Here is a 23,634-nt window from a genome sequence, read left to right as displayed (position 1 = left end):
TTGGACCATATCTATAGTAAACCAGTTCAGTACATTACTGGCCCCAGTACTGGCCCCACCCACCGTAGTACTAGCCCCACCCACCACAGCTCCATCCTCTTTTGTATATACAGAACTGAAGAACTTATTAAGTAACTCAGCTTTCTCCTGATCCCCAGTTATTAATTCCCCTTCACCATTATTTAGGGGTCCTACATGCTCTGACCTTGGTTTTTTTGCATTAATATATTTGAAGAATTTTTTGGGGTTTCTTTTGCTTTCTATAGCTACCTGCCTTTCATTGTGAATTTTTGCTGCTTTTATTACATTTTTACAGGTTTTGTTGACTTCTTTGTAATGTTTAAATGCTACAGCTGACCCCTCTGATTTATATTTTTTGAATGCCCCTTTTTTCTCATTTATAGCCCTTCTAACCTCGGTTGTAAGCCATGTGGGATTGGATTTTAACCGTTTATATTTGTTACCCATAGGAATATATTTGGCAGTACAGTTATTTAATGTGGATTTGAAGATTTCCCATTTATTAGCTGTATCAGTATGTGACAGCAGCCGCCCCCAGTCTATGCCCTGAAGTTCAGCCCTTAACCCAGGAAAATTGGCCCTTTTAAAATTAAGAGTTTTTGCCCTCCCAACATGTTTTTCTTTTCTACACTTTAAGCTAAAAGTCACTATATTGTGGTCACTATTCCCCAGGTGTTCATGGACAGTGACATCCCCAACCAGCTCAGCGTTGTTAGAAATAACCAGATCCAACAAGGCATCACTTCAGGTTAGGCTCACCTGATTAGGTTGTGAGCAGTCACAGCCACTTAAAAGCGTTTGATAAATATTTCTCGGCCGCTGCAGGAGGGGATCCACCGTAATCCCAAATAAAAACCACATCATCAATTAACCTTTTCCATAGGACCAGGCCCGGTCTATGGAAAAGGTTCATTGATGATGTGGTTTTTATTTGGTAGGGTGATCAGAGCTCATTGGATCAGTTTTTAATCAATATTAATAAAAATGAATTTTATAAAAATTTTACACCTACATCTAGTACCACCGGTATTCATTTTTTAGACCTCACTATTTATATGCAAGATGTCCAATTGTGTACCAAAACTTATCAGAAGCCTACTGACAGCAATAGCTTCATCTCCCTTGATAGTTGCCACCTCCCGATGTGGCTTTTGAATATTCCACGCAGTCAATTTCTACGACTAAGAAGGAATTGTACATACAAAGAAACATATGAAGAAGAGGCTTATACACTCCAAATTAAATTCTTGCAGAAAGGATACCAACTAGTGGAATTTAAAAAAAATAGAAAAGAAGTGGGAGAGATGGAGAGAGAACAACTAGTAGTAAGTAAGCAGAAGGAGAAGAAATATGATGAAAAAAAAATGGTTCAAATAATCAGTTCGATATCCCACTCATTACAACATACTCTAACCAAGCAAAGAACGTGAAACAAATTATACTAAATCACTGGGACATTCTTAAACAAGATAAGATTATAGGGGAATTTATCCCGGACAAACCTAGAATGATTTATCGCAAAGCAAGTAGTTTGGGGAATAAAATAGCCCCCACTGTCCTGCAAAATAGTGACTGTCACAATAGTGATAGCAAGGGGGCAGTATCATATGAAGAAGGCTTCTTTCCCTGTAGGAAGTGCAAATGCTGCACTAGTATGACAAATGTGAAACGAATGAACAAATTTGTTCATCATAATATAACTCATAATATTAAAGGCCACATCACTTGCAAAACTAAAGGGGATTATTTATTTTCTTAAATGCTCTTGCAACAAATTATATATAGGGAGAACGAAAAGAACATTACACAAAAGAATGTCTGAACATATGTATAATATCAAAAGACAGTTTGACGGTCATCCACTGTCACTGCACTTTAAAGAACACCACAATGGTCAAATTGGTGAATCTATTTTCGGGGCATTGGAATGAGTGAAAGTAGATCAGCTGGGAGGTAATTATATCCACAAAATGTCCAAAAAAGAAAGTGAGTACATTTTCTTATTTAATAGTATGCAACCGGTAGGGCTAAATGCGGATTTTGAATTGTTTGCCTTTTTGTAAAAACTACCTGAAAGGAAAGGGTTAAACCAGAGAAGAGAATACGTACCTATATAGGGGAATCGTAGAGGTGTGCAAGATGCTCTTGAGAAAGAAGGACGCGTTGAGAAAGTTTTTGCCTCACGAAGCGACCCGTAGTATCTGTGACGTCACAGAAGGATTCTCGCTCTGGTTTTTCCCAGCAAGTGCTTACGCGCCACCGGACGGGGCGCGCGCCTTGCGAGAAGAAAGGGCTTTTTCTGTATCCATTTGTTACATACAGTACTTCAGTGACTTGAATAGAACTCCTCAAAACAACTACAAGATAGCTATACCGCGGATGTGTAGGACTACAGATGCAAGCCAGCCCATGTACAGAGTGTGATTCATTGATAGTCACGATTACAATTAGTTTTAGTACTTAGCGCGGCACAACACATCCTGTTTACAATTTTATTATTTATGAGTGGAGGCAGTAACCACTAGTTGTAGCTCCCAGCAGTACATACACTGGTGGACAAACAGTTCTGCCATGAGTGTATTATATCAGGAGTGCGTTGTTTTATTCCTAAAAATTAAGGAGGTGGTGGATTGGGACAGGTGAGCATGCCTTTTTTTTCATATTCATATTTTCTTATTCACATTAAAACATCTGCTCAGAAAACTCCTTTAGGTCAAGTTCACGCAATGTATTTTTTTTTTATTAAACAACGGCCGGCGTTGCAGGTTTGCAAAAATGGCCATTGTTTAATCACAGAGGCCGATTGCATTAACCTCTATGGAACCACGAATGTAGTGTATACACACTGTATACACTACGTCCAGGATTCCATGCGGCTCCACAGAATACTGACATGTCTATTTTGTGCGGCCGCTATTCAGTGGACAGCAGCCGCACAACATAGACTGTGCACACAATGTAAAATCTTGTTCCCGGACGTACTTTACATTGTGTGCTATGGCTAATTGGACTGCAGGAACACCCGGATGTGCTTGCATTCCAATTAACTTGAAGTGATGTTCACCCTGCTGATGCTACAGTATCGGCCGGGTTAAACATCTCAGACAGTGGCCAATCTGTGACATAGCTATGTAACAGAATGGCCGCTGTTTTGCCATGTGTGAACTTGGCTTTAAAGTGTACTTGTCATGAGGGGCAGGATAATAACACATGTGACTCCCATTCTGATCCAGTGGTCTCATGTGTCTTCATCACCATGGAGACCTAAATTTCCATCGGCAGTGGGCCCCTTGTGACGGATACATTATAACTGAAAAGGCACATTCAAACATGCTACCAAAGCACACAGGGTAACATCTGATAAGATTAGAAAGTTTGTCTGTGGTTTCATGCAGTAAGATATAATCTTTTACACTTCTGAAGAAAATTGATTTGCACTTTTAAATGTTCTCTAATGTCTCAAACTTTAAAAATTGAAGCATTATTGTCATTTAAATTATTTTTTTTACATGTGACCCAGACAGGGGATACATTTAGTTCGGTCGGGGTCTCAGTGAACCATGCTACTGTGCAGTGGCGTAGCTAGAATGTGGGCAGACCACACAACTGCTATGGGGCCCGGGTTCCCAGGGGGCCATAAAACTACTGGAAAATCTCACTTCTGATAATAACCCATGCAGATGGTGAGGGTGTTAGCAGTATATATAACAGCACAGACACTCATAGGCTGTGCTGATTACCAGACAGCTGGGGCCCTGAGTATTCAGCTCCCACTCTGTGCAGATGACCTGGTGACCTTTTCTCTGCCCCTGTAACGGCTCTTGCTCCACACTGACCTTACACAGATAATGCTTTGGAACTTATGGGGCTTAAATTCTCTGGCTTCCTTACATATCTAAAGACATAAGAAGTAGCGAGTTTCCAGTTTTTTTTTCAGAGGCCCTGCTGCTCAATGCAGCTAGTCTCAATTTTCTGGGGTGATTCAGTGGAGGAGAGTCAGGCAGGACTTATGGCCACTTGTTGTGATTTTCAATACATTTCTGTAAAAGAAATGCATTTTGCAACACATTTCTATAGAATCAGAACATGTGGACACATTCATTGTGGAGCCCTGCTGATAGTAAATGGGAATAAAGATGTCTCAGCACCTGAACTCATATGCAAATTTCACAAAGCACCTCCCAGAAGCCACAATGTGAAGCATTTCAATTATATTTTCAATTAATCACGGCCGTTGTTGCAAACTGCGACACCGGCCCTGATTAATTGAGAATAAACATTGCATTGAAGTCTATGGAATCCTGGTCAGAGTGTATACGCTCTGTAAACACTCCGGCCGGCATTCCCCGCAGCCACACGAAAAACTGACATTTTTGTGCGGTTGGTATTCATTGAATAGCGGCGGCACAAAATTAACTGTGCAGACAATGTAAAGTGCGGCTACGGCACTATAGGTAATTGGAATGGGGGCACACCGAAATATGCCCGCATCCCAGACTTCCTGCATGTGTAGATGTGCAAAAGCATGTTGGTGTGTGTAGAAGTACAGTATGTATGCAAATGTGTGACAATAGGTGTAAAAAAATATTTGTATGTGTTTAAAAGTGGGCCTGTGTGTAAATTATGTGCATAAAGTCATGCTTGCGTGTATGTTAAAAAATTAAAAGCACATGTGATCTGTGAAAGTTGACTTTGTGTAAAACCAAGCGATCCAAAAAAATTTTTTATATTAATATGATACCAATAAAAATATTGATCGTGGCACAAAAATGAGCCCCCAAGAAGGATTGTAGATGGAAAATTAAAGGTGTTATGGCTCATAAAAGGCCAGGAGGAACATTGCTTCAATGTGACCTGGATGTCAGTGTATTAATGATCTTTGGTCATGAAAGAGTTAGGCTGCATTCACACGTTCCGGGAAGTTGTCTGTGCTCACGGATCCGTGCACACGGACAATTTTAAAGCCCATTGCTTTCTATTGGGCTATTCAGACCTTCCGTCATAACTCCGTCATGTCATAACTCGGAACGAAAGCATGGAACGGATTCTCTATAGAAATCAATGAGATCCGTATTTTTCACGGATGTACATGGATGTGACATCCGTGTTCATCCGTGAAAAACACGGATGTGATGTAATCAATGTAATTTAAAATGCTGTAAAACAGATCCGTGAAAAAAACGGACACGGATGCAAAACGGAAGCAAAACGAACTGTTTTGCATGGATCACGGAGGTAGCTACCGGACCACAATCACAAACAGGGAAAATCACTGAACATGTGAATGCAGCCTTAATAGAAAAAAATTAATCTGTGAGTACAACCTTAGGCTGTGTTTACATAATGCATGAACAATGGCCGATATCCGGCATTTAAAAACAGCCGGTTGTTGCAAGGAAAACTGCATTAATTTCAATGCAACTATTTCCATGGCCGCAGCGAAGAACAGACGTTGTTCAATACATTGTGTGAACAGCAGCTGCTGTTTGCATGGACTTAAATGAAACACATTTTTTATGGAAAGAACAGAAGTAGTTTTAATTACAAACAATGGCCGTACTTGTCTTAAAAAATATGTTGTGTGAACGTATGTCAGTGAGGCAAAATCATTAAGGACCTGCCATCTTCTTTTGGCCAATAGGGGACATGTGACTGCATGAATGTTGTCAGTCATTAAATGAAAGACCTGCGAGTTTCTATTGGCTGATACATTTCAGCTATTTGCATATGTTCTGTGATTAGCTGGTTAGGGCTGTGCAGTGTGCAGTTCTGCCATTCATTGCTATGGAAATTTTGAAACATTACAAATCTGATCAAAACCAAAAATACTTAGCACACCTGGGTCTGAGTCTGTGTGCAAAGCAGTTTGGGCTGTATTAATTGCAGAAAACGTAGCTGGAAGACGAATAAACAATACAAATTGCAATATAGTGATTTTTCCCTGCATGCACCTGTACGCCCTGGCTGCCTGTCACCAGATGACCCTGGGCGTACAGGTACATCCAGAATGCATATCCTGCTATGAAGCACGCTTCATAGTAGGTGGGTGCCAGCGCCTGCGCGCCAACACCTTGGCCATTAATTTATAGTCAGTATTAAGCAGGGATATCGGGTGGTAGGATTCAACAAAAAGGGGGTCCTTGCCCTTCTTAGGGATGAGAACGATGTTTGCCTGCCGCATAGATTCGGTGAGCTGTTTCTTCTCTAAGGGCCCTATTCCACAGGAACGATAATCTGCCGAATCGGCCCCATTCTGCCGATTATCGCTCTGTGGAATAGAGAGAACGATAAATAATCGTTCCCCCACCGCGCATCGCTACGGTGGAATAGCGGTGCGCGGCAGACGACCGACGATTTGAAAAGCAGCATACATTACCTGCAGGGCTTCTCCTCCGCTCTGTCTTCCTCCCCGGGTCCCGCGCACTCTAGCTTCAGTATGGCCTGTCAGCTGACGGAGCGCTTAGCCAATCACAGGGCGGGACCGCCGCGGCTTGTGATTGGCTGAGTGGCCTGTCAGCTGACCCGGGGAGGAAGACCCGGGGAGGAAGACAGAGCGGGGGAGAAGACCTGACAGGTAATGTATGCTGCAAGGGCTGCAAGGACATTGGTAACGATGTCCCTGCAGCCCTCGCTCAACGATCATCGGGCAGTGGAAAAGGCCCAGTAAACGAACGGCGATCTAGCAGATCGGCGCTCGTTTACATCGTTGATCGGGCCCTGCTCGGCCCGTGGAATAGGGCCCTAAGGATTCACTAGGTACTTCAACTAAACAAGGAAACAACACCTCCCCAAATTCGCGGTATATATCAAATGGGAGCCCGTGCGAGCCCGGAGCAGTCGAGCCAGGGGAGCAGCTAAGTGCCTCCCGCAGCTCCTCCACCCCTATCTTTCCCCCCAAATATCGTGCCCGTTCCTGGGAGATACTGGGTAGCTTACATTTTACAAAGAAAGGCATCATAGTCGTAATCTCTTACAATTGACTATAAAATTCCAGCCTACATTTACTGATTCCCATCCTTCCATAGATCATACCCCTCTGCTTATTTTGCAAGGCTGTTAAATAGGAGCTGCCTCCTTAGGCCTTTATGATATTGGACAACAACCTCCCAGGCTTCCCTGTTTCCCAAAAAATTTTCTGACCAGCAAAGAAGCACTTTTGTTGCACCTTACCACAAAGAAATTCTGAATACTTATCTTGGGCTAGTCTGATCTCTTGAGCTCAGATTGAGAACTCTTGTTGTTAACAAATATATGTTCCTTAAAATCGCTCCATTCCTAGGCTTATAGTGCTTTTAACCTTTCGTCTATGGGGCTGTGTAATGTGTCATTTTTTGCGCCATAATGTGTTCTTTCTATCAGTACCTTGATTGTACATATGCGACTTTTTGATCTCTTTTTATTCCAATTTTTCTGAATTTGATGCAACCAAAAATGCGCATTTTTGCACTTTGGAATTTTTTTGCGCTTACGCCATTTACCGTGTGAGATCAGGAATGTGATAAATTAATATTTGGGGCGATTACGCACGCGGCAATAACAACCATGTTTATTTATTTTTATTTATAACATGGGGAAAGGGGGGTGATTCAAACTTTTATTAGGGGAGAGTGCTTTTTATTTATAATAACACTCTTTTTTTTTTTTACACATATACTAGAAGCCCCCCTGGGGGACTTCTAGTATAAGTACACTGATCTCTCATTGAGATCTATGCAGTATAGTAATACTGCATAGATCCATGAGTTAGGCACTCTATTGCTTTCGGCTGCTGCAGCTGAAAACAATCAAGTGCCAAGCCGGGATCAGTGCCATTAAGGCGCAGACCCTGGCCGGGTGAGGACGCGGCGATCGCTCCTCCGCAACGCGGCAATCCCCCCACTAGACACCAGGGATAAGGCTGCAAGAAGTATTCAGATGCAGCTGTCAACTTTGACAGCTGTATCTGAATCCTTAATTAGCGGGCACGGCGATTGGACCGTGCCTGCTAATAGCCGCTGTCCTGGGCTACAAGCAGCACCTGAGACTGCTGTGGTTAAGAGCCGCGCGGCCCTGCTCTGAAGTGCCCCCAAGCGACCCAGGACGTATGGGTACGCCCAGGGTCGTCTAGGGGTTAAAGGGCTGCCAACAAGGAGCGGCACTACAGTTACTTTTAAAGGGTCGGCATCAAAATTGCTCTTCAAGGGGCCGTACCTCACTCCTTTTTAAAGGGACAGTCCATAAGTAGCTCTTAAAGGGACGGTAACAAAGTTGCTCTTAAAGGGACAGCACCACAGCACTATAAATATTGCCAGTAACCAGGGGCGGATTAACTTTACCGTAGGCCCTGGGCTGTTCACCAAGCCTGGGCCCCCCCCACCCCACTGTAACTATGGAAGCACTAGTGTAGTGTTCATATTACAGGATAGATAATATCATGATACCTTGATCTGTGCAAAATTACAGTAAAAAAGCTGCTATTTTTTGCAAATCATGGCAGAAATGTAGCCAGGAGACAGTAAACCACTAAAATATAAGTCTTTTTGGATGGCCATGGGCCCCCCAGGAGTTCAGGGCCCCGGGATACCGCTCGAAAAGGACCTATTATAATCCACTACTGCCAGTAACACAGTACCAGTGTCTTCTTAGTGGCTCTCTTTAACCCCTTAGCGACCCATGACGTATCTGATACGTCATGGTGCCGCTCGGGGTGTTCCAGGACCCCGCTCTGAACGGCGCTGATCCCGGCTGACACGTGCAGCCGGGCAGTGCCTCTATTAGCCGGTGCGGGTCCCGTTGCCGCACCGGCTAATTAAGCCTCTAAGTGCAGCTGTCAAACCTGACAGCTGCACTTAGATGCTGTGCTCTCCATGTCCCTGGTGTCTAGTGGGACGGATCTCCCCCCCGCGATGCGATCGCGGGGGGGAGATCCGTTATTCTGCCCGTGCCGGGCCTCAGCGTCGGAATGACGCTGATCCCGGCTCGGCAATAGATTGCTATGGCCTGCAGCAGGCCAAAGCAATCTATGACCGATCTGATCGATCTTTGCTGTGTATATACACAGCATTGATCTCTATGAGAGATCAATGCTGTTTATATACAAGTCCCCCAGGGGGGCTTCTAGTTAAAGTAAAAAAAAAAGTAAAAAAGTGTTTTTATTAATAAAAAATCCCCTCCCCTAATAAAAGTCCAAATCACCCCCCTTTTCCCATTTTATAAATATAAATAAACATATTTAGTATCGCCGCGCGCGTAATCGGCCGAACTATTAATTAATCACATTCCTGATCTTGCACGGTAAACGGCGTCAGCGCAAAAAAATTCCAAAGTGCAAAATTGCGCATTTTTGGTCGCATCAAATCCAGAAAAAATTTAATAAAAAACGATCAAAAAGTCGTATATGCGCAATCAAGGTACCGATAGAAAGAAAGCATCATGGCGCAAAAAATGACACCTCACACAGCCCCATAGACCAAAGGATAAAAGCGCTATAAGCCTGGGAATGGAGCGATTTTAAGGAACGTATATTTGTTAACAACGGTTTGAATTTTTTACACACCATCAGATACAATAAAAGTTATACATGTTATATATCATAGTAATCGTAACGACTTGAGGAACATGCATAACAAGTCAGTTTTACCATAGGACGAACGGCGTAAATGCAAAACTCCCCGAAATCAAAACAAATTAGTTTTTTTTTCAATTTGACAGCGCAAATGATTTTTTTCCGGTTTCGCAGCATATGTTATGGAAAAATAATGCCTGTCATTGCAAAGTACAATTGGTTTCGCAAAAAATAAGCGCTCATATACATCTCTAGGTGAAAAAATGCAAGCGCTGTTGACTTTTAAACTTAAAATGGAATAAGCAAAAGCGCAAAAACGAAAATTGGCTTTGACCTTAAGGGGTTAAAGGGAAATTATTGCCTAGATCAGGGGTGTCAAACTCAATTACACAGTGGGCCAAAATGAAAAAATTGGAGAAAGTCGCGGGCCAACCTTAATATTTAATGAAGAGTGCATGCAACATTTCTGGCACTGCCTATCCTAAAGTAATTGTCCCCACATGGTAGTTACCCATTATATCCCTCAAGCAGTAGGTAATCCCATAATTGTGCCCCATATAGTAGCTCCCCAATAGTGCCCACATACCAGCCAGGCTTACTATTAGATCCCCACATAGTAGCCATCCGTTCCAATAGTGCCCAATATAGTAGTCAGCCCTCCTAATAGTCTCTTATATAGTAGCCAGCCCTTTCAATAGTGCCCAATATAGTAGCCAGCCCTCACAATAGTCTCTTATATAGTAGCCAGCCCTCCCAATAGTCTCTTATATAGTAGCCAGGCCTCCAAATAGTCTCTTATATAGAAGCCAGTCCCTAAAATAGTCTCTTATACAATGCCACCCCTCCCCTATAGTTTTATATAATAGCCAGATCTCCCAATAGTCTTTTATGTAGAAGCCAGCCCTCCCCAATAGTGTCTTATATAGTAGCCAGCCCTCCAAATAGAGTCTTATATAGTAGCCAGCCCTCCCCAATAGTGTCTTATATAGTAGCCAGTCCTCCCAATAGTGTCTTATATAGTAGTCAGCTCTCCAAATAGTCTTTTATATAGTAGCCAGTCCTCGCAATAGTCTCATATAGAAGCCAGTCCCTAAAATAGTCTCTTATATAGTAGCCAGTCCTCCCCCCAGTCTCTTATATAGTAGCCAGCTCTCTCTAATAGTCTTATAAAGTAGCCAGCTCTTCCCAATAGCCTCTTATGTAGAAGCCAGCCCTCCAAATAGTCTCTTATATAGTAGCCAGCCCTCCAAATAGTCTCTTATATAGTAGCCAGCCCTCCAAATAGTCTTTTATATAGTAGCCAGTCTGAGCGACTGTCCGGACCACTCATATTATAATCTGCTGCAATGTCAGGCGGGCCAGATTTAATACAGCAATGGAAAAGCTCAGCGGGCAAAAAATAACGGCACTGTGGGCCAGATTTGGCCCGCGGGCCAGAGTTTGACATGTCTGGCCTAGAATTGCTTTAACTGATTCGAGGCAGATACTAAAACATGCTTTTTTTCTAATTTGTTTCTATTTTTTTATGTTCACTGAACCTGGAAGCACTGCAATGCCAGCTCAATGCCTGGAGAGGATAGAGCAAGCTCTTTTTCCATCTGCCTGTTCTAAAAATCTATTCAATATATGGGTCCCAAATAGGGGATCCTAGCCAAAAAGCTGGGATACAATCTGTTTCTATTTTCTGACAGTAGGTTATTTTTTTATTTTTGTAGTTTTGTTATGGCCACTGCTATTTTTCCTTAGCCTTTTTTAACGATCTCTGGTGACATGCTTTACTGCAAGACTCATTGACATGGACGATAATAGAGTCTGTGCTCTTGAGATGAATGTGAAACATTACTGAGTATACTATGTGACCTTTGAAAGCTCATTCCACAGTTGCCATTGTCTAATACTCATGCTAGCTATCTACTAGTTTCACCTGTTACTGTGAGGGCCCTATTAAAATTAGCAATAATCTGCCAAATCAGGCCGATTGAACAAATCGCTCTGTATAATTAAGACAACAATCAGTGGTGACAATGATCATCGGCTGATCGTGTTTTTTGGTCCTGACTTAAAATCGTCAGCTGGCGACTGAAGCCGGGAAGATACAGGGGAGCAGAGTAAAGCATCGGGGAGCGAGAACAGGTATGTATTTTTTGTACACATTCACCAGCTGTCAGCAGCTATTACACGTAGTGATGCAGACTGCTGATGAATGTGTAAAAAATAATAAATAATAATAATAAATAATAAAATAATAAAGTTCATACATACCTGCCCATGCTCCCCGGTGCTTTCCTTTGCTCCCTGATTTCTTCTAGCCTCTGAAGCGACAGGCTGCTCAGCCAATCACTGGCCGAGACAGCCACGGCCAGTGATTGGTTGAGCGGCCTGTCACTTCAGAGGCTGACTCTGCAGTTCTTGTGGCAGCTGCGGGACGGAGCAGAAGCCAGAAAGATACAGAGGAGCAGGCAGAAGCATTTGGAATGCGTGGACAGGTATGTATGAACTTTATTATTTTAAACTTAAGGCAAGGGCTGTACAGACATCTCTAACAATATACCGTATTTTCCAGTGTATAAGACGACTAGGGGTATAGGACTACCCCCAAATTTTCCAGTTAAAATATAGAGTTTTGCAGTGTCGGACTGGGCGACCGGAGGATCCTCCGGTGGGCCCCTCCCCCACTCCCACTAATCGCCCAGCAGCTGGGGCTCCCAGACAGCCATAGAGTGATGCTGCCTATACTCAGTGGGCCCCAGCATCGGACCTGCTACAGTAGGATAAATCGATGGTTTTGCCGGGACTGCCCAATTCTGAGGAGACAGCCCTGGAAAAACCGTGTCCCGGGTTTGTCCCGGGAAGCTCCGCACCCTCAGCGGGAAGCCCCGCCCCCTTCCGGCATTAGCGATCTCACTGAAGCAGAGCAGAGAGAGGAGTCACTGGGGGAATGGAGGAACCATACAGGTGAGTTAACAGTATAGAATTTTTTGTTTTAAATAAAGATGGAGGGGCTGGAGAATGATAAAGGAGTCTGTAGTATGGTCATGAGGGGCAAAAGGATGAGAGAAGTACTACTATGATGATGTATGATGATGGAAGGGCAGGAGGATGAAGGGGGAAGGAGGATGATGGAGGGGTAGTAATATGATGAAGGGGCAGGAGGATGAAGGGAGTAGTATGATGAGGTAGGAGGATGATGGAGGGGTAATAATATGATGGAGGGGCAGGAGGATGAAGGGGGTAGTATGATGATAAAGGGCGTAGTATTATGATGGAGGGGCAGAAGGATGAATGGGTAGTAGTATGATGATAAAGGGGTAGTAGTATGATCTTGGAGGCAGTGGCGTAGCTACTGCGGTCGCCGCCGCGACCGGGCCCGCCACGAAGGGCCTCCCGATCAATCACTCTTGTGACCACAAGCATTGTTTTGCTTGCGGTCACAAGAGTCCGGCTCCGTCTTCCCCCGTCTGCTGCGCGGCTGCCGGGGGTGTCAAGTCTTATCCCTGGCAGTGCGCGCATCCCAGAGCTCCCTGCGCGCCTTGGGCCCTGACTTCCGGTTCCAGCGCGCAGGGAGCTCTGGGATGCGCGCGCTGCCGGGGATAAGACGCGACACCACCGGCAGCCGCGCAGCAGCCGGGGACAGACCAGGAGGAGTGAGGATTAACGTGGGAGCGCGTTGTCAGGTGAGTTAAGTTTTGTTTTGTTTTTTATCAGCCTGCAGGGTGGGGGGAAAGAGGGGGGCATCTATGAGGGTGGGAGGAAAGGGGACCATCTATGAGGGTGGGGGGAAAGAGGGGGGCATCTATGAGGGTGGGGGGAAAGGGGCCATCTATGAGGGTGGGCGGGAAAGAGGGACCATCTATAAGGGAGGGGGGAGAGGGGGACCATCTATAAGGGAGGGTGGGGGGAGAGGGGGCCATCTATAAGGGAGGGTGAGGAGAGAGGGGGCCATCTATAAGGGAGGGGGAGAGGAGGCCATCTATAAAGGAGGGGGGTAGAGGAGGCCATCTATAAAGGAGGGGGGTAGAGGAGGCCATCTATAAGGAGGGGGGAGAGGAGGCCATCTATAAGGGAGGGGGTAGAGGGGGCCATCTATAAGGAGGGGAGAGAGGAGGCCATCTATAAGGGAGGGGGTAGAGGGGGCCATCTATAAGGAGAGGGAGAGGAGGCCATCTATAAAGGAGGGTGGGGGGAGAGGGGGCCATCTATAAGGGAGGGTGGGGGGAGAGGGGGCCATCTATAGGGGGGGGTGAGGCGAGAGGGGGCCATCTATAAGGGAGGGTGGGGGGAGAGGGGACCATCCATAAGGCAGGGTGAGGAGAGAGGGGGCCATCTATAAGGGAGGGGGTAGAGGGGGCCATCTATAAGGAGGGGAGAGAGGAGGCCATCTATAAGGGAGGGGGTAGAGGGGGCCATCTATATGGAGGGGGGAGAGGGGGCCATCTATAAGGGAGGGGGTAGAGGGGGCCATCTATATGGAGGGGGGAGAGGGGGCCATCTATATGGAGGGGGGAGAGGAGGCCATCTATAAGGAGGGCAACATGGGGGGAGAGGGGCCATCTATTTGGGGGGGCAACATAGGGGGAAAGGGAATATGCAGAGGGGGCATATATTATTAGGGGGTCACATAGAGTCAGGGCTACCCACTAAATGAGGGTGTAAAGGGGCCAATACAGAAGTGCAGTTTGTAGAGAGATGAGGATGGTGCCAGTGCGAAGAGACTAATATGACTGTCTGGCAGATTCCGTGGATTCGTGGCTCGGAGAAGTTCTCATAACGGCCCAGGACGGATGGAGAAGAAGATGAAAAGGAAAGAAATCCGATCAGAAAAGACGTCTCCTGTGAGTCACCTGATATAACTGCACTGTAATGTATATGGTGTATAGAACCTGTGTAGAGCTGCGTCCACCTCTATATGACTGGATGAGGTGATTTAGTATACTGGATTTGGTCAGTAACAATATGGTGGTGATGCAGGGGCGTAGCTAGGGGTTCAGCCTAGGGGGGGGGCGAGTGAGTCTGAGTGGGCCCCCAACCTATTATGTTACCCACAGGGAACCTCAGTAGACCCCAAACAAATAGAGGTGTAAGTACAGTGCAGACACATCCAGTGACTCACAGGTGACGTCTTCTCTGATCTCTTTTTCATCGTGAAGACTCTTCCAACCACAAATCATCACAGCAGTATCTGCCAGACAAACATCTTCAGCACCTTACTTTTACAGCACCTTTAACCAACTCTATACAAACTCTCCATCATAGTGCCCTTAAACAGTAACTGAGACATCTGTGAAGACCAATCTGTAGTCATTTTCCTTTTCTGTGCTTCTTTCTATACTTAGATCCCTTCTTTATGCCTGTATCTGTAGTTAGGATCAATCATTGTGTCCTCATCTGTAGTAAGACCCCCTCTTCGTGCCCCATCTGTAGTTGTGCTCCCTCTCTTTGCCCTCTGTAGTTAGCCACCCCCCCCCCCCCTTTGTGTCCTCAACACTAGTTGGGCCCCCACTTTGTGCCTCCATCTGCAGTTAGCCCCCCCCCCTTTGTGCTAAATAAATGATACCCCTTTGTCCTAATGAACTGTACCACTGCCCCCTGGATAAACGGTGCCTCTTATGAACTGTTTCTATATTAAATAGTGCCCCTGTCCCCGTATTATACTGTGCCCACAATGTAGTTTGCCACTGCCTACCTAATAAACTATATTACTACTGCCCTCCAATGTACTGTACCACTGCCCCCTCTAATGTACTGTACCACTGTCCTCTCTAATGTACGGTACCACTGTCCCCTCTAATGTACGGTACCACTGTCCCCTCTAATGTACTGTACTACTGTCCTCTAATGTACTGTACCACTGTCCTCACAAATGTACTGTACCACTGTCCCCTCTAATGTACTATACCACTGCCCCCTCTAATGTACTGTAACACTGCCCCCTCTAATGTACTGTACCACTGTCCTCTAATGTACGGTACCACTGTCCTCTCTAATGTACGGTACCACTGTCCTCTCTAATGTACGGTACCACTGTCCTCTCTAATGTACGGAACCACTGTCCTCTCTAATGTACGGTACCACTGTCCTCTAATGTACTGTAACACTGTCCTCTCTAATGTACTGTACCACTGTCCTCTCTAATACTGTACCACTGCCCCCTCTAATGTACTGTACCACTGTCCTCTCTAATGTACTGTACCACTGTCCTCTCTAGTGTACGGTACCACTGTCCTCTCTAGTGTACGGTACCACTGTCCTCTCTAATTTACGGTACCACTGTCCTCTAATGTACGGTACCACTGTCCTCTCTAATGTACGTTACCACTGTCCTCTCTAATGTACGGTACCACTGTCCCCTCTAATGTACGGTACCACTGTCCCCTCTAATGTACGGTACCACTGTCCTCTCTAATGTACTGTACCACTGTCCTCTCTAATGTACTGTACAACTGTCCCCTCTAATGTACTGTACCACTGTCCCCTCTAATGTACTTTACTACTGACCTCCTAAATCATTTTTTTTCCAACCAGTGGCTCCTCAGCTGTTCCTAAACTACAACCTCCATTATGTCAGCAGGACATGATGGGAGTTCTAGTCTTGTAGCGACTGGAGGGTCACATGTTGGAGAACACTATACTAAATAAACCTCCCCCCTAAATTATTGTTTCCCTACCAGTGGCAAAACTACAACTCCCATTGTAGCCCTTGTGGCAGGACATGATGAGAGTTTTAGTTTGGTAACAGCTGAGGAGCCACTGTTAGGAAGCAATCATTTAGGGGTACAGTTTATTTAGTAAAGTGTTCTCCAACATGTGACCCTTCTGCTGTTCCTAAACTACAATCTCCACTATCTCCTGCCAGAAGGGCATGATGGGAGTTGTAGTTTTGCACTGAGTTGTCACAGGTTTGAGAACACTACTAAATACACTCTACCTAAATGATTGCTTCCTAACCAGTGACTCCTTAGCTGTTACCAAACTACAACTCTCATCATGTCCTGTCACCAGGGTACAATGGGAGTTAGCGCCGCTGAGTTCTAATGCGGGTGCATCCGCATCACAACTTCCCACTGCACATAATGGAGCGTGCGGCCGAAGCCACATGCTCCATTGGCTTTCTGTAGTTGCTATTCATTGAATAGCGGCCGCAGAAAACGGATATGTCAGTTTTCTACGGCGCTGCTAGGGGTCCCAGCCGGAGTGTCTACTATGTGTATACACTCCGGCCGGGATTCCTCAGAAGGCAGTACTACATAAGTTCCGTAGAAATCACGGCCATTGTTACAACGGCCATGATTACTACGGAACTTATGTAGTGTGAACATAGCCTTAAACACTAAGTTTTACTTATCTCTTCTTACATCACATTACATACACTCAGGGACACACACACATCCCATGCACCCAGGGACACACACACATCCCATGCACCCAGGGACACACACACATCCCATGCACCCAGGGACACACACAGGGTCGGACTGGGCCACCGGGGAGCCGGGGGATCCCCCGGTGGGCCCCACCCCCTCCTCCCTCTTGCAGGGCCCTTCCCCTAAGCCAGAGAGGGGCCTCCCGTTTGGAAGCTGCCTAGTGTCGGGAGCTCAAGGGGCCCCCTGCTGGCTCCCACACTGCTGGGGTGAGTTCAGCACCGCATCAGGGCCCGTTCTCTCTGTAATCATGGGCCCTCCCCTCCCCCTGCTCACCTGACTCCCTTACATCAGCAGTGGGCCTCAGCGCTGCCCTCTTCCTGCCTGTCACCAGAGCAGCAGCAGCAGCAGCAGCAGCAGGGCCTCCTCCATCCCCCCTCCCCTCTGCAATCACGTGACTCTCCTGTTGCTATGTGTGCAGTCGGTGCACAGGAGAAGGGGAGAGGCTGCAGGCTGCCCGGCCTGGCTGGGAGAAGAGAAGATGGAGACAAGAAGACTGAAGCTTCCTGCCCTGCTGAACATGTGAGTGTGTGTGTATATTCTTGTCTATCTGTCATCAGTGTGTGTCTGTACATGTGTCATGTGTTTATGCATGTGAGTGATATATGTGTGTGTTTCCTATCATGTATATAGTGTATATTATGTAATGTAGTTCTATAGATGGTTTATATGTGTAATCTGCATGCTTTTGTATCTGTGTATCCATGTTGGTGAGTCTGTGTGTGTTAGTATGATTAGATGTATATATGTAAGGTGTGTTGTGTCTGCATGTTTGTGTATGTCTGCAGTATGTCTATTTGTGTATATATGTATACAGTGTGTATGGCTGCAGTATGTCTGTGTATATATGTATACAGTGTGTATGTCTGCAGTATGTCTATTTGTGTATATATGTATACAGTGTGTATGGCTGCAGTATGTCTATTTGTGTATATATGTATACTGTATGTATGGCTGCAGTATGTCTATTTGTGTATATATGTATATAGTGTGTATGTCTGCAGTATGTCTATTTGTGTATATATGTATATAGTGTGTATGTCTGCTCTGCAGTATGTCTATTTGTGTATATATGTATACAGTGTGTATGTCTGCAGTATGTCTATTTGTGTATATATGTATACTGTATGTATGTCTGCAGTATGTCTATTTGTGTATATATGTATACAGTATGTATGTCTGCAGTATGTCTATTTGTGTATATATGTATACAGTATGGATGTCTGCAGTATGTCTATTTGTGTATATATGTATACTGTATGTATGTCTGCAGTATGTCTATTTGTGTATATATGTATACAGTATGTATGTCTGCAGTATGTCTATTTGTGTATATATGTATACAGTGTGTATGTCTGCAGTATGTCTATTTGTGTATATATGTATACAGTGTGTATGTCTGCAGTATGTCTATTTGTGTATATATTTATACCGTGTGTATGTCTGCAGTATGTCTATTTGTGTATATATGTATACAGTGTGTATGTCTGCAGTATGTCTATTTGTGTATATATGTATACAGTGTGTATGGCTGCAGTATGTCTATTTGTGTATATATGTATACAGTATGTATGTCTGCAGTATGTCTATTTGTGTATATATGTATACAGTGTTTATGTCTCCAGTATGTCTATTTGTGTATATATGTATACTGTATGTATGTGATGAGAAGTTCACACTTTGGAGGTCCAGTTGTGCCGGAGATCCGTGAGGCTTGGGCTCTGATCAGCTGAGGATTCTCACATCACAGATGATAGGTGTTGTAGTTGATATAACAGTAATGCTTTAATCAATGGATGACGGGTTTCATCAGATGAGATCATCAGATCTATTGAGGATTCCCTTAGAAACACATTATCCATTGATTTAAATCTTACTCCTACGTCTACTACAACTCCTATCATCTTTGATGTGAGAATCCTGAATCAGCTGATCAGCGCCCAAGCCTCACGGATCTCCTGCACAACCGCCATTTAATGGCAAATAATTGGCGTTATTTTAAATTTTAACAGTGTGTGAACAGAGCCTTTCTGTGCTTCAAATCCACTCCCGGTTTTGGTTACAAAAAAATGACCAAACTACTGTGTGAACCTAGCGGTGTGACACCATGCTTACCGCTTTCTTTCCACTGCAATTATAAAAACTTTTGACATCATGCAGACATGTGAAATGTTTTGATCAGTCAGTGTCAGTGCTGAGACCTCCTGTGGTGGCTAGATCATCACTCCATCAGTCATGTTACACATGACGGGCCCATAGACTATAATGGAACCCATCTCCTATAATGAGTGCTCAGCCCCTCACTTGCATTGTGATGGACTGAGTGACATTCTGGCCATTGTTGGGTGTCTCACCCCTGAGACAGATTAAACTTTTAATCACATCTGTCTGACATTTTGTATTGACCTTAAAGGGGTACTCCAGTGAAAAATATTTTTTCAAACTAACTGGTGTGAGGAAGTTATACAAATTTGTTTATTACTTCTAATTAAAAAATCTCCAGTCTTCCAGTACTTTTCAACTGCTGTATGTCCTGCAGGAAGTGGTGTATTCTTTTGAGTCTGACACAGTACTCTCTGCTGCCACCTCTCTATGTCAGGAACTCTCCAGAGCAGGAGAGGTTTTCTATGGGGATTTGCTGCTGCACTGGACAGTTCCTGACATGGACAGAGGTGGCAGCAGAGAGCACTGTGTCACACTGTATACACCACTTCCTGCAGGGCATACAGCAGCTGATAAGTACTGGAAGACTGAAGATTTTCAATTAGAAGTAATTTACTAATCTGTAACTTCTGATATCAGATTTAAAAAAAATATTTTTTTTTTTACCAGAGTACCCCTTTAACGCTTTAATGACCACTGATGTGCCTTTCATGATGGTCCTTTAAAGTCTTATTCTAGCCCAACAGCTTGTGGTGAGGCAAAACCGTCATGGGTCTCCTCTGCTGGAGATTGTAATAGAGGAGCAGACTAGATGGTCATTTTTTCCTTCATCTCCTGAGGCTGTGTTCACACATGACATTTTTTATGTGTTTTTACAGCAATATTGTTGGAATTTCATTAAAGTTTCTACATAAATGGTGCAGTTTTACCACAACTGCATAAATCAGTAACAACTGTATAAGTGACTGGCAGTGCACTAGTATTGCTGGTCACATACACAGCTCTATGCAAAGTCGCTGTACTAACGTGAAAGGTTTGGCGCTGATTATGTCTTTATATGTTGGGTGGGCCCCAAGAATCAATTTCCCTGGTGGGCCAAGGTACCCCAGTCCGACACTGGACACACACACATCCCATGCACCCAGGGACACACACACATCCCATGCACCCAGGGACACACACACATCCCATGCACCCAGGGACACACACACATCCCATGCACCCAGGACACACACATCCCATGCACCAAGGACACACACACCCCATGCACCCAGGACACACAGCACTTACTGTAATTGCAGGGAAGCTCTGAGGGGGCCATCTCTGGTGCAGCTCTCGGATCTTCTCCTCACAGTCGGACTCTGGGCCCCTCCTCTTCTTCTGTCCCGACATCCGAGAGCAGGAAGCAGCCAGAGGAGGTAGTGAGGGAGCGGGGGAGGGGCCCGGGCTGTGAGGAGGGGGCCCTGTCTGTGTTTCTTCTGCCCTGGTATAGAGTGAGCAGACACACAGACAGGAAGCTGCAGTGTCTGCCCTGAGAGCAGCAGCCGCTACTTCCGGCCAGCCTTAAAGTGGCAGAGCAGCCTAATTAACATCCGGCCTCTGCGGCCCTTAAGTGTACTGCGGGGGACCAGCCCGGGGGCCCCCAGCCTTGGTGGGCCCGGGAGCGACCGCCCCCTTTGCCCCCCCTCTAATTTCGCTACTGTGGTGATGGTAGTGGTTGTGGTGTGGCGGTAATGTTTCCTTCCTATACACTGGTATTACTGGTAATATTGGTCTCAGTATACAGGATTTGGTCGGTAACAGTATGGCGGTAATATGTATGGTGATAATACTTTCTCTTCCAATATGCTGGTGTTATTAGTAATATCTGTCTTGGTGTGTGTGTATATATAATATACACCAATAGCATCACTTGGTCGTGAAAGGAGGGGGGGGGGCCCAAGTTGGCCTCTCGCACCAGGGCCCAGGAGACATTAGCTACGCCCCTGCTTGGAGGTGCAGGAGGATGAAGGAGGTAGTAGTATGATCTTGGAGGTGCAGGAGGATGAAGGAGGTAGTAGTATGATGATGGAAGGGCCGGAGGATGAGACGGGTAGTACTATGATGATGGAAGGGCAGGAGGATGAAGGAGGTAGTAGTATGATGATGGAGGTGCATGAGGATGAAGGAGGTAGTATTATGATGATGGAGGGGCAGGAGGATGAAGGAGGTAGTAGTATGATGATGGAAGGGCCGGAGGATGAGAGGGGTAGTACTATGATTATGGAAGGGCAGGAGGATGAAGAAGGTAGTAGTATGATGATGGAGGTGCATGAGGATGAAGGAGGTAGTAGTATGACGATGGAGGGGCAGAAGGATGAAGGAGGTAGTAGCATGATGATGGATGATTTGGTCAGATACAGTGTGATGGTATGTTCAGAGGTACAGTATGGTGATTATATATATATATTGTAGGGATCTTCCCGGGGGATGGTGTGTTTGGACACAGTTCACAGCAGACTTGGACTTGTAAAATAACAGCTTGGCGTTTATTTTCAGCATAAACAGTCCGTAACAGAAATATAGCAACACTGTGCTTTAAGAACAAAAACAAAAGGTCTTGCCCGTCTGGGCGCTAACTAACAAAAGCAGGTTACCTCTCTGACACTTCAGTCGGCAGTATTGCAGGGTGTGAACAGGCCCCAGCAGCGGCTGTCTTCCCAGCTCTCACCAAACAGCATGCAGGCTGTTCACTCCTGGCTGAGAGAGAGAGACCTGTACACTGAGCACACCTTTTGCCTTCTCAGGCTGATTGGGATCAGAGCTCACCTGATCCCAAAACCCACACTGGATCGAGGGGGAGGGAATGGCAAGTCCCACAACCAAAACCTACCTGCCATTCCATGTAAGTCCAGGCCCGGCAATAATAAATAATAGCTCAGCAGCATAACACTGCTGAGCACAGATGCCTCCTGGACTCACCATCTCACACTATGTATCAACCTGGGTGAGATGTACATCCCCTCGAGCACTTTACCAGTGACATGTCCACATATCCCCCCCCTCTTCTTCAGACCGGAGGGCTGAGCATTTTGTCCCCACAGACAGTGTACCCTAGATAGGGCGTCAGCATTTGCCTGTAATTTCCCTGGCCTGTGTTCCACCATGAAATTAAAGTTTTGGAGGGAAAGAAACCACCTAGTCACCCTTGCATTTTTCTCCTTGTTTAATTTCATCCATGTTAGGGGGGCATGGTCTGTCACTAACTTAAACCTCCTGCCTAGTAAGTAGTACTTCAGGGATTCTAGGGCCCACTTCACTGCCAGACATTCTCGCTCAACTATGGCGTAGTTTTTCTCGGCCGGGGATAGTTTCCTGCTTAAGTACATCACCGGGTGCTCCTCGCCATTCACGACCTGTGAGAGGACGGCACCTAACCCTGTGTTAGAGGTGTCTGTCTGTACTAGAAACTCTCGCCTAAAGTCAGGGGTAACTAGCACAGGCTGTTGGCACAGGGCAGACTTAAGGCTTTGAAAAGCTTTCTCAGCCTCTGGAGTCCATGTCACCATTGCGGACTTCGCACCCTTTGTCAGGTCAGTTAGTGGGGCTGCAACTGAAGCAAAATTCGGCACAAACCTTCGGTAATAGCCCGTAATACCCAGGAAAGCTCTGACCTGTTTCTTTGTGAGGGGTTGAGGCCAATTCTGTATTGCCTCAATTTTATTTAGTTGTGGTTTCACTAACCCCCTCCCAATAATGTAGCCCAAGTATTTGGCCTCCTCTAAGGCTAGTGCACACTTCTCTGCATTGATGGTTAACCCCGCATCACTTATGGCATCTAACACCGCCTGGACCTTACAGAGGTGACTTTCCCAATCCGGACTAAAAATGACCACATCATCGAGGTAGGCAGCGGAGTAATCACCATGTGGTCGCAGAATCAAGTCCATCAACCTCTGAAAAGTGGCAGGGGCTCCATGTAACCCGAATGGCATCACTACGTATTGGAAGAGCCCATCAGGGGTGGAGAATGCAGTCTTCTCTCTAGCCTTAGGAGTGAGTGGGATCTGCCAGTAGCCCTTTGTGAGATCGAGGGTAGTTATGTACCTGGCATTACCCATCCTTTCTATCAACTCATCTACCCTGGGCATGGGGTAGGCATCGAACTTGGAGATCTCATTTAACTTTCTAAAGTCATTACAGAACCTCCAAGTTCCATTGGGCTTTGGGATTAACACAATCGGGCTGGACCACTCGCTCTGGGACATCTCAATGACTCCTAGGTTAAGCATACGTTTTACCTCAGATGATACCGCCTCCCTCCGTGCTTCTGGTATCCTATAGGGCTTCAGGTTTACTCTGCTTCTAGGCTCAGTTTCAATATGATGACTAATGAGATGCGTACGCCCTGGTAGGTCAGAAAACTTGTCTTTATTTCTCTGCAGGAACTCCTTAGCTTCCTGCTTCTGGGATACTGATAGGGTGTCACCAATCCTGACCGGAGGGATT

General features: G+C 45.5%; 1 protein-coding gene and 1 pseudogene across 1 annotated transcript in view; one reads left to right on the top strand and one right to left on the bottom strand.

The window, feature by feature from the left end:
* The window catches only part of ARL13A (ARF like GTPase 13A), an 87,832-nt gene that overhangs the window by 32,538 nt on the left and 31,660 nt on the right, over nucleotides 1–23,634 (top strand). The window lies entirely within an intron of this gene.
* LOC138766694 (U2 spliceosomal RNA) lies at nucleotides 11,088–11,236 on the bottom strand (annotated as a pseudogene).

The sequence above is a fragment of the Dendropsophus ebraccatus genome, chromosome 10 (genome assembly GCF_027789765.1).
Source record: "Dendropsophus ebraccatus isolate aDenEbr1 chromosome 10, aDenEbr1.pat, whole genome shotgun sequence".
Classification (NCBI taxonomy): Eukaryota; Metazoa; Chordata; class Amphibia; order Anura; family Hylidae; genus Dendropsophus; species Dendropsophus ebraccatus.
The sequence above is the reverse complement of the archived record's forward strand: the minus strand, read 5'-3'. Positions and strand labels throughout refer to the sequence as shown.